Source organism: Rhinatrema bivittatum, chromosome 8, assembly GCF_901001135.1.
Source record: "Rhinatrema bivittatum chromosome 8, aRhiBiv1.1, whole genome shotgun sequence".
NCBI lineage: Eukaryota > Metazoa > Chordata > Amphibia > Gymnophiona > Rhinatrematidae > Rhinatrema > Rhinatrema bivittatum.
Genome location: NC_042622.1, coordinates 93,371,525 through 93,382,608, shown reverse-complemented (window position 1 = coordinate 93,382,608; position 11,084 = coordinate 93,371,525). Strand labels below are relative to the sequence as shown.

Sequence of the window (11,084 nt, the reverse complement as noted above, 5' to 3'; positions counted from 1 at the left end):
GTTAGTCTGGTGTAACAAAAATGACAGGAGTCGAGTAGCACCTTATAGACTAAACAATTTATTAAAGCATGAGCTTTCGAGGACAGAGTCCACTTTGTCAGATGCATGAAGTGATGTACAAGAGATGGGTAAAATATATTCAGAACAGAGAGAAGGCATTGAATTAGGCAGGACATGGTGTGGAAAGAGTGTTAATAGCATTATAGAATAGCCTACTGACAAATGAGGTAAGTGTGAAAAGACAGAATAATCTGCTAACAGTTAAGATTATAGATAATGAGTCATGTAGTGAGTCATGAAGCCATTGTCAGGGTGATGGTGTTAAGTGTTTTTAATGAGTTCCAAGTCAGCAGTTTCACCCTGGAGTATTCCTCTGAAATTCTTTTGTAGGGGTATAGCAAACTTAAGGTCAAATAGAGAATGTCCTGGAAGGTTGAAATGTTCTCCTACTGATTTCTGAATTCATGTGCACCCACATATGGTGGCTTTTTAAATCGTCCATGCAAGTGTACATGTGCAATATAAAATAAGCCTAGCATGCGTATGTGTGCTTCTAATTTTAAGCGGATACACAAGGAAACGTTATGGGCCAGATTTTCGAAAGGTTATGTGCGTAGATCCAGAGGATTTATGCGCATAAATGGCCTTATGTGCGCCGGGCCTATTTTAAAAAGGCTCGGCGGCGCGCATAAAGTTCTGGGACGCGTGTAAGTCCTGGGGCTTTAAAAAAAGGGTGGGGAGGGGCGGGGCATGGGCGGTCTGGGGGCGGGATCAGGCTTCCGGCACAATGGCCATATTTGCCGCTGTGCCAGGGATCGCGTGCAGGCAGTCAGCCGGCGCATGCAATTTGTGCCTGCCCAGAGGCAGGCGCAAAAGGTAAAACACATTTTTTGAGGGGGGGTTAGAGTAGGGCTGGGGAGGAAAGGTTAGGGAAAGGGGTAGAAGGTCAGGTTAGGGGGAATGGGGGAAGGCAGCGCGGCTCGGTGCGTGCAAGGTGCACAATTGTGCACCCCCTTGCGTGCGTTGTCCACGATTTTATAACTTGCGTGCGCCTGCGCGCAAAAGTTATAAAATTGGGTGTACATGTGCGCGTGCTGGGTAGCTCGCACACTTGTACACCGCACACGCATGTTATAAAATCTACCCCTATTAGTGTATCTTTCCTTAGGATTTGTCGGCTTTTATGTTATGGCCCGGAGGGTGGACCCTTGATCCGAGGTAAGTTGGCACCACTTAAGAGAGTAAAATCATTCCCATGTTTCTACCGTCGGAAGGCAAGGCTGGACTGAGAAGATCTTGTGAAGTTGAAGAGGAGAATCTGGATGCAGGCGCCTCCTGCAGGTCGTGTGATCCAGATGGCTGGCGCCTCCAGCAGGTTGTGTGATTAAGATGGCTGGCTCCTCCAGCAGGTCATGAAATCAAGATGGCTGGCGCCTCCAGCAGGTCGTAGGCAGTTCCAAATCATGCTCAGAGGTAGTTGAAGCCAGTCCAGGGGTCAAAACCAAAGGATACTCCGCAGCCAGTCCAGGAATCAAAACCAGAGGATAGTCAGCAGCCAGTCCAGGAGTCAAATTCGGGAAATCAAGCAGCGGAGTGGGAACGGGACTCAGGAACAGAAAACAGAGCAGGAGCCAAGAAGCCAAGGCAAGGTCTGAGGTGCAGGCCTTGCCTTAGATAGTCCCCCGAAGATGGAGCCTACAGGGAGGAGCCAAACCCATTTCCTGTAGTGGCTCCTTTAAATCCTTTGCTTCTGCCTCATGTGCGGCTCTAGGGGAACCCGGTGGGGGCGGAGCCAGACGCGCGTAGGTGGACGGCCGACGCCGCGGCCATGATGGTTAGGCAGCAGGCACTGCTGCAGGAAGAACCCGCCGACGCCGAGCCTTCAACCTCAGCGGGTCAGCCCACCGCGCCGGTGAGTGGCTGACCCCGGTTGCGGCTTGCCGTAGCCAGCGGCCATAACATTTTACACGTGAAACATACATGCATGAAGAAAATAACCAGTTTGACCACTTAGTCCACCAGTTTGCCCAATCTATCTGTAGGTCAACAAGACCCTCTGGTTCTTCAACCTCCCCCTCCCCCTCCCCCCAGTTTATTCAGACCCCTCACCCAGTCAGTTTTTGGCTATTGTAATAATCCGCTATGCTGATGGGAGGAGCAATCAGATAGGGGAGTTATCAATCTGTAATAATACTGGTGTTAGTTGTGGGTGGATCCTTGGGCCGGTGGCAGATGACCACGCCCCCGGGGGAAGATCCCGAGAGGGACCACCGGCTAGGCTTAGAGTATGGAGACAGACATACACTAGTTCTTTTATTAAACAGGTTTTTGAAACCACCAGAGGTGGCAGTAGTGAGCTGAAGTGCTGGCAGGGCTGAAGTCCCTCAGATACTGGAACAGCAATCCCAGGATGGCTGAGCTGTTGAGAAACTGTAGACATTGAGTAGGCAGGGTATGCGGAGTTCATGAACAGAACTTAGATGACAACACTCACAATAATGGTCTCGGAGAAGCTCAGCAACTGGAAAGGGTAGGCCCTCGAGGAGTGAGTACCTGGTTTCAGGGAAAGCTCTGAGAGAGCAATGGCAACTCACAATGATATAGGCAGCGATAGCTTCCAGGCAGAAGAGAATCAGCAGAGAATCAGGAACGAGGGCCCTCGAGGAGCGAGTACCGGTTCCTGTCTGTAAACCTGAAAGGCAAAGAGAGAGCGAGGCCCCCGAGGAGCGGGTACCTCTGGTAAGTCTGAGGAGGCAGAGTAGCTAGAATGAATCCAATTCCATTCCTTGCTAACTCAGTTTGCTAGCGATAACAGAGACCTTTAAATTTCGGAAGCAGATGACGTCATCTCAGGGGGACGCCCCTGAGGTTCGCGCCCTTGCTGGTACTTCAATCAGAGCGCGTGCCCTAGGCTTCAGGCAACATGGCGGATTTGCAGCGTCGAGCCAGTGCGGGGACCCCGGAGGGAGTCGGCAGGGAGACGCCGCGGCAGCCAGCCGTCCTTCAACCCCAGAGGGAGTCGCCACAGATGTAAAGAGGGCGGAGTGAAGACATCGGGCAGCGATGGTCGCAACAGCTATAACAAGTTTTTTTTCAGATTTACACCTGAAATAGAGCAGAGTTAAATACGCACAGGTAATAGCCCTATGTATGATGCATTCGCTGGTTTTAAAATCAGGATATAGGTGCATAAAGTCTGGCTCCACCCCAGAACATCCCTGAAGCACCCCAAATCCAACCCTTTTTTGCACATACATGTATAATTTCCCACTTTTAAAATAAGAGTTGCTCGTACTCAGCTCATTTCCTCACGTACATTGGGTTTTTTACGTGAGCAACTCCTTTAAAATTCACTCCAAACTGAATACTAGCAAAATCCTTCACCTCTGTCATACCCAGAACATGGACAGATCTTCACCAAATACAGAATAAGTGACCACAAATTTGAAATGTGTAGACAAAAAGTGAAATGGATCCCCAAAGAAACTAGACTGTACTTACAGTGCAATGCTGGAGAAGCACAAACAGAAATACATTTTCTTGTCTATTGAGCAAAGTAGAAAGATATAAGAGATGCACATTGCCAAAGCTGACATATTCCAATCACTAAAGTGAAAATAAAATGCTTTTTTCTAAATTTGTTGTCTGGACATTATATTTTATTTAGTCATGTTGGTCCCAGTTTCGTTTTCTCTGCTTTCTTCTTGTCTCTTTCCATAGTCTTCTGTCCATTTACTATTTCTTCTTTTTCCTCCTGTCTTCACTTTCTCCCCACAAACAACACCCAAAATCATACAGTGTGGATTCCAGTAAACCTCTATTTGTAATACAAAGAATAATAAATGGTTAGACTGGTATATTTTTTATGCCATATTACATAGCCATCTAAATTTGTAGGACCCTTACTCACAAGAGTCAGTATCAAATTCAGACTCTCATTTGGTATAGGGTCACTTTGCTTTATTTGAAATCAATTGTATTTTGTTCATTTTTTATAATGTCTTTTTTTGTTAAGATAAAACAAGTCTCTCAACGTGCTGACGAACTACAGAATATGTAGACCATGGAAACAGTATTCCGGTTATAAAGCATAAATGCAATTATCAAGTCCCAATCTAAAATATTTCAACCAAGGATACTCATCTCAAGATAGATAAATAGAAGTCCCGAATCCCTACCAGGTGGGTAGGATACCCTTAATTGGGCAGGATACCCTTAATTGGGCAGGATTCCCCAATTGCATGCTGACAGGCCCTGCCCCTTTTTTCCACACTAGCTTCTTCTTACCATGATGTGGCCCAATACTTTGTGTCTCTATGGGGCTGGAACCACTCTGGCTCGCTCTTTTACTGTCTCTTTCCCCCGGGATCAGAATTTCTCTTCCTGGGCCCAGAGTGGCTTTTTATGCTATCTTTTCCCTGGGAGAGGTGTACCAGTCCACACTGAGTGTGCAGTACATTCCAAAGAAATACACTTGAGATGTTGGCTTAGAGTCTGAAATAAAAGTCTTCACTGATGGGAAATCAGATGGAACATTGGCACAAATAATTCAGTCTTCAGCACCACAGAATTTCTCTTTAAATACAGACCTTTCCCTCTACCTGTGTGCAGGGGTCTCAATTAGCAGGCCCATGGAAACATCCACACTCCAGGGCTTGGCTAAGTGGAGTTCCCAGGTGGGTAGGATGCCCTTAATTGGGCAGGATAACACCTTCCAAAACTGGTAAAAAGGTAAAAATACTGACTCTGCACAAAGAGTCAAAATCCTCTCTCTCTCTCCAGGGCTGAAGACTCCAGGAGGGTGTCTTCAAAGGTTTCTACAGTTAGGTGATCTTTGTTGTTCTCTTTCTCTTTCAGTCAAATCCCGGATGGGAGGGATCCTCTCAGGAACAGGCAGCTCCGGATGTTCCTTAGTAGGGTAGGAAGAGGGGCAGCCAAAACTTCCTCCCTCGTCTTCTCAAATCAATTCTTCTCCCCAAAAATGGAGACAAAACACCAGAAGGTCCTGAGTTTGGGTCAGTGCCAATCCTCTGTCCTCACTTAGAGTGGAGAAAGGCAGATCCTTCCCTAGCCTGGAACTCCCAGAGAGAGGGTTCCCCAGGACCTCCCTCCAAGTAGTACCCAGGGGTCTCACCAGGCTTCCTACAAATTAAAGTCTTTGAAAATCCCCCCAAGCAACCTGGGATACAGGCCCTACCCACCAGGGAGTGGATAAGCAGAGCAGATCCCAGACAGAACTCACACACTCCAAGCAGGGTTTGCCTGAGCCTTAAGAGATGGCCCCAAAAATCCAGCTCAAGAGAAGGCTCCAAACACCACCTATAAGTCCAAAAGTCAACTATACTGCCTCCACAGCTCCCAGGAGAGAGCTCCTTATAAAACCCAACGGAGGGGAATGGCCATTTCAGCTCTCTGAAAGGGAGGGATGCAACTGAATGGCACCTCCCCTCATTATCATCCTAGACTGCCCAAGCAGATCTAGAAATTACCACTGTGTTACTGGTAATGTGCCTGGAGGGGCCATTATAATAAGAAATCTGGCTCCAGAGGCAGTTGCCTACATAGCATATATCTACATTAGGGCCTGCATTGGTCTCCAACATTGATCATTTCCCCTGCCTTGAATCTCTCTCACTCTCCCCCTCCCCCCTACACCACCTACTAGATAGCATTGTCCCATTCTCTCCCCTACCTCTTTCCATCATTACCCCTTTCTCTCCTCCATCCTTACCCCTTACCCAGTATCACCCTTTTCTCTATTCCCTACCTCTTAGTCCCTACTCTGCAGCACTCCTTTTTCTTCCCCCACTCCTACCCATTGTTGCCCCTTTCTCTCCCCCACTCCTTATCTCCTACTCTCTACCTAGCTTCATCCATTGTTCTCCCCACCACCTCCCCAGCATTGCCTTTTTCTCTCCCCCCCTGCCTGCATTCCACTCTCCTCCTTTCCCAGCATCTCACATTACTCGCTTCCTGCAGCCTTCCCTCTTCTCTCTATCCCATCTGCCCAGCAACTCCTCATCCTTCTCTCCCTCCCTCTCCCCACACGCAGCATCTCCCCTCCCTCTCAACCCCCTGCCCAGCATCTCTATCACTCTTCCCTCTTCTCAGCATTTCTCCTGCCCAGTATCTCCCCAGGGCCCCATCTCATATTCTTCTTCCCCCACCTGGTTTGGCTGTTGCAGGAGAACCCTGAGGACTGGGGAGAGGATGGGGATGAATGGTACGCTTCCATAAAGGCCACCCTGTGATTGAAGAACTAAGAAATGTTTTTTAAAAAGTGAACACGGGGCCTGCTCTGAGCTGGGATGTGCTCAGGTCCTGCCACTGCCATGATCTCAATCCCTTCTTCTGCAGGGGTTTCCTGTTACCTAGGAAATCTGTGAATGTGGGGGTGGGGGGTCACTTTAGGACCTAAGTGCATGCCAGCTCAGAAACAGGCCCTGCGTTCACGCTCTTTTTCTTTCTTTGCTTTTTAGCCACAGTGCAGCGTTAATTGACGGGCACTCTTTGTACCCACCCCCAGTCCTGGCACTGCTGTGGGGGAAAGGAGGCCGGACTGCGGTGACAAGGGGCGGGGGCAAGAGGAGAAGACTAAGAGTGCACACTTCTCCTGCACTGCTGGCCCCACCATGGTTAATATTTGTATGCGGTGGGGGGGCCAACGGCACAGCACCCTTCAGCAGTGGCACCTCTGGTCAAGGCCATAATGGCCATAGGCTAGCTAGAGCTCTGACCCAAAGACAGCAGTTTGCATTGGTCTTCAAAAGGAGTTTGGGTAACCTGCAACAGTAGGGAAAATGTGCAGAGGAAAAATAAATATTTTTTCATTTCGGGTGAAGGGCTCATGATTTGGTTTGTTTAATGTTTATTTTGGTTGTTTACCTTCTTCCCACAAAGATCCCCTCAGCCCTCTCCCCCTTTCTCTCCCCCTGTTAACCTGGTTAGGTTTGCCTGTATGTTAAGCTTTGTCTATACTTCCAGTGCTGCCTCTCAGCATCCAAATATTGTGAAATTTATAGCTCGTTTAACCTGTCCACACATTGTATGCACTATTGGATATTTGCACTCCGTCATCCCATCTTAAATGTTGGGACACATATTATTAGGGATGTGAATCGTGTGTCCGATCGTTTTAACGATCGGGTTCGGCTGGAGGGAGAAAAAAATCTGATCGGTAGAGATGTGAATCGGAAGCGGGCCATGGCCGGCATCATCTTTAAAAATGGTGCCGGCCATCCAGTGCTCCTACCATGTGACAGGGGCCGGCCAATGGCACGGATACCCTGTCACATGGTAAGGGCAAAGGGCTATTGGCGCCATTTTTATTAGTGGCAGCCGACGGCCCGAGAACGGGAGATCGCTCCCGGAACCCCCACTGGACCACCAGGTAATTTTAAAATGTTTTGGGGGTATCGGAAGGGTGGGGGAAGCTAAGGGGGCACTTTTAAAGGGTCGGGTGGGGTTTTTTTTTATCGGGCCATCGGCGCCATTTTTGTGAGTGGCAGCCGACGGCCCGAGAGTGGGTGATCGATCCCGGGGCTTCCACTGGACCACCAGGTACATGTAAAAAGTTTTGGGGGGGTTTAGGAGGGTGGGGGAAGGTAAGGGATTAGTTTTAAAGGGTCGGGGTGGGTTTAGGGGTTGTTTTGGTGTGCCGGTTTTCCCACCCTCCCCCCAAATAACTCCCTTTAGTGGACACTATCCCGATTAACAATTTTTTCACGATAAATCAGGGGAATTTCTATTGTATCGCACTCTTTAATGATTTTTGACGATTTAAAAAATATCAGACGATATTTTAAATCGTCAAAAAACGATTCACATCCCTACATATTATGTATATAAGTTAAATGTTGGGACACATATTATGTATATAAATTTGCTATACTGCTTTCAAGCCTTAAGCTATTGCTCCTACGTGCACCTTCCTCTGCACCTCCCAGTTCTTCATTATCCTGTTTTTTGTAACTGCTGTCTTCATGCTTTGTTTTCCCCTGTTACATGTAAACCTGCATGATATCTCTGATTATGGTTGGTCAAGAAAAAGCACAAATAAGTAAATAAATAAATAAAATTTGCTGAATTGAAACAAAACAAAAACTAGCAATCCCCCATAGCCTCTTCACAGCTCCCCCTCCCCCCATCCCCCACTTTGCCTTTAGCTCTTCTGCAGCTCTCTGATGCTGAAAGGGGGGGCGAAGTCGGTCTTCAGGGCCAGCCAGTGTCAAGTTATTTTACAGCCAAAAGGTTTCATGGCCGTAAAACACCGTGGCACTAGCCCTGAGAACAGACACCATTTTTTAACTGGAGCTGACAGGGCAAGAACGATTGGGGGTCACTTCTGCTCCTTTCAGCACTAGAGAGCTGCGGAAGAGGTAAGAAGGTGACAGGGGATCATGGGGGGGGGGGGGGGGGGGGCTTTTTTCTTGATGAAATGAAAACCCCCAAACTTTTCTGTTTATTTTGAAAGCATGCCTATTTTGTTTGAAACAAAATGAACTGAACCAAAAATGTTTTTTTTTTTTAAGATCAGATTTGACTTTTGTTTGAAACGATTGCCCATCTCTACTGCACAAGGCTGCAGTTAGAACCGTCTTGGCTGAATTGAGCTTCCAGGATGGTTGGGGTTACTGAGCATGGGGAGTTTGAATTATTTTTTTTTTTTAGACAATAATATCACTAAATGTGGTGGCTGTGGAAAGCTTGACAAGGGAAACTGAGTATTGGCCATTGGCCAAAGTATTGAATTTGTAAGAAGTAAAGTTGAAGATGGCAAAGTCTGACGTGGCCTACTAGTGGAGGTGGTAGAAGCCAATGATGTGGTGGATTTTTGGGTGTGCATGGGACAGAAATGGAGGGCAATGGTGGGTAAAGGTTTGAGAGGCTCAGTAAAAGACATGAGGAGGGAGGAGTTGGTGTTGGATTGCATTTAGGAATTTATATGCTTATTTACCCAAGGTAGAGGAATCTCAGCCGGGCAGATTGGATGGGCCAATTTGGTCTTTGTCTGCCACTGCCATCATCTGCTATGTTATGTTACTATGTTTCATGGGATCCTAATATTCAAAACAAGCAAGGGGGAAAGGGCTGGTAAACTACTGGCAAACTCACTTCTTGTGTCCCTCTGCAAATATTTCAGAAAATAATTTAAATGCATTGGATGGAAGAATAATTTACTCATAAATGCATCAGGCTAAAAGGGGATTTGGCAAAGAGCAGGAGATGCACTGAAAGATAAAACTAAGCCAGCTTTGGAATAATAATTAGCTTGTCAGATCATCTTCATAGATGCAAAGTCCTTAAAGCAGTGGAGATGGAAGTGGAGTGTCAGCTGTTCTTAATTACCACCATGTAGCGCAGGAGACCAAGAATGGGCTGAGACAAAGACTTACATCCCGATTCTCATTTACACTGAAGAATCCCACCCGTGTTGATATCTTGGGTTTGTTTTGGGGTGGTGGGGGAACAGTTAGCATTCTACCTTATATAATTTCCTTAACACAAAAAAACAAATCAGGATAATGGAATTTTTAGTACTGTGACTGACCCAATCAGGACTGGGTATAAATGATTTTTGGTTTTGTTTTTTTTCAGACTGGTACATAAAGGCTGGGACTCCCAGGGATTTTAGGTTCTCGTGTGGCTACGCTTCTGACCCACAGAACTGCCTGTTCTTCTGCCCAGAGACTACTGGTCATTATCCATTTCATTAAATGAACATAGGGAAGAACGATGAGATGAACTGAAAAGGGGAGAAGGTGGCAGCATTGTGCCACAGCACATTTAACCCATCATTGCTCACAGTGGATCCAGTTCAACCACTGAGTTGTTTTTTTGTTTTTTGTTTTTTTTTTGGGGGGGGGGGGAGGTGGAGGAAGAGGGTAGGTCCTAACAGAACTCAGATTGCCATAGCAAATTAGTACTTAGCAGAAGGCATAACTAGAAGGCTGCAAATCCTTATTGCTCAATTTGACTAATAAGAATTGTTTTACCTTCAGCATGCACTTTGAAGACAAATGCTCTTAAATACACATTTCCAGCACATGAATGGAGTTAAGAACTCCCCATTTGCTTGATACCGCTAGAAATGTCTGAAGTAACAACAGTTCAATGAATTAGTAGAATGTGATGAATTGCTTTTGTCTTTCCCCTGACTAACTTTCATCAGATTACTAGGGCATACTGTAGGCAGCTATTGTATAGTTTCCCCTGCCAGAGCTTTCTTTTACCTATAATAAGACGATATTTCTGTATTATTCTGTTCCCAAGATTGCAGCTAAACCTTGGCAGGGATGTTTATAAAAGATACTTTGTTATAAATGTCACAATTAGCATATTCATTTATTTTCACGTCTCCCACAAGGAGAAGCAGACAGCAGAGAAGCGCTTTAATAAATCAGTCTAATAACACCAACCTGTTCATTAAAATTCAGCCATGGGTCCGGCCTGTCGGCTCTGTGGCATTGCTGTGCTCTGTTGCGTGGAGAACCTGGGTTCAGTTCCCGGTTCAGGTCTTCTGCTTCCTGGGTTGACCGACTCTGGAATGCTCACAGCCCAGGTGGGGAGGAGGGAAAAAGGGTCCAAGTCATGGCAGAGCAGTGACAGCCAGTGAGCACTTTTTATGACCTTGATTTCGGGGTTCCAAAAGGAGCCCTAGTGTCAGGCCAGCAGCTGAGCACCGTTGCTGCAAGCACCTGGCCAAGTAAGGTGGGACTCGGGAGGGCATATAAAATACTAGGAAAAGGCTTTGGCAGTTGTGAATGAAGGATCACGGTACCACAGCCCAGCAATTAGCCGCTTCAAAGGAGCAGGAGGAAACAGATGGGCCAAAAATGTGTCATGTGTAGTGTATACCACCTTGTTTCATGAGTCCTTCTATCTTGCAGTTGTACAAGAACTGTATATCTTGCTGCAGAAAAAGAGAAAACATGGAGTCCCATTATCTTGTGTGAACAGTGTCCCTTTAAGAAGAAGGAACCAGCAGGAATAGAGAGTCTCCAGTAGAGACAAACAATATTTGAGTAGAGCGGAGGACTTTTGTTAATAGATCACAATAATATATTGGAGCCCCGTTATGGTCA

The 11,084-nt window shown here is 46.7% G+C and overlaps 1 long non-coding RNA gene across 1 annotated transcript; it reads right to left on the bottom strand.

Moving 5' to 3' along the window:
• Positions 1-3,494: 3,494 nt before the first annotated feature.
• LOC115098373 lies at positions 3,495-10,561 on the bottom strand. The gene is made up of 2 exons (XR_003858479.1): positions 10,419-10,561; positions 3,495-3,817 (listed from the first exon to the last, which is right to left on the bottom strand). It is a non-coding gene; the product is annotated as an uncharacterized LOC115098373 (long non-coding RNA).
• Positions 10,562-11,084: the final 523 nt, after the last annotated feature.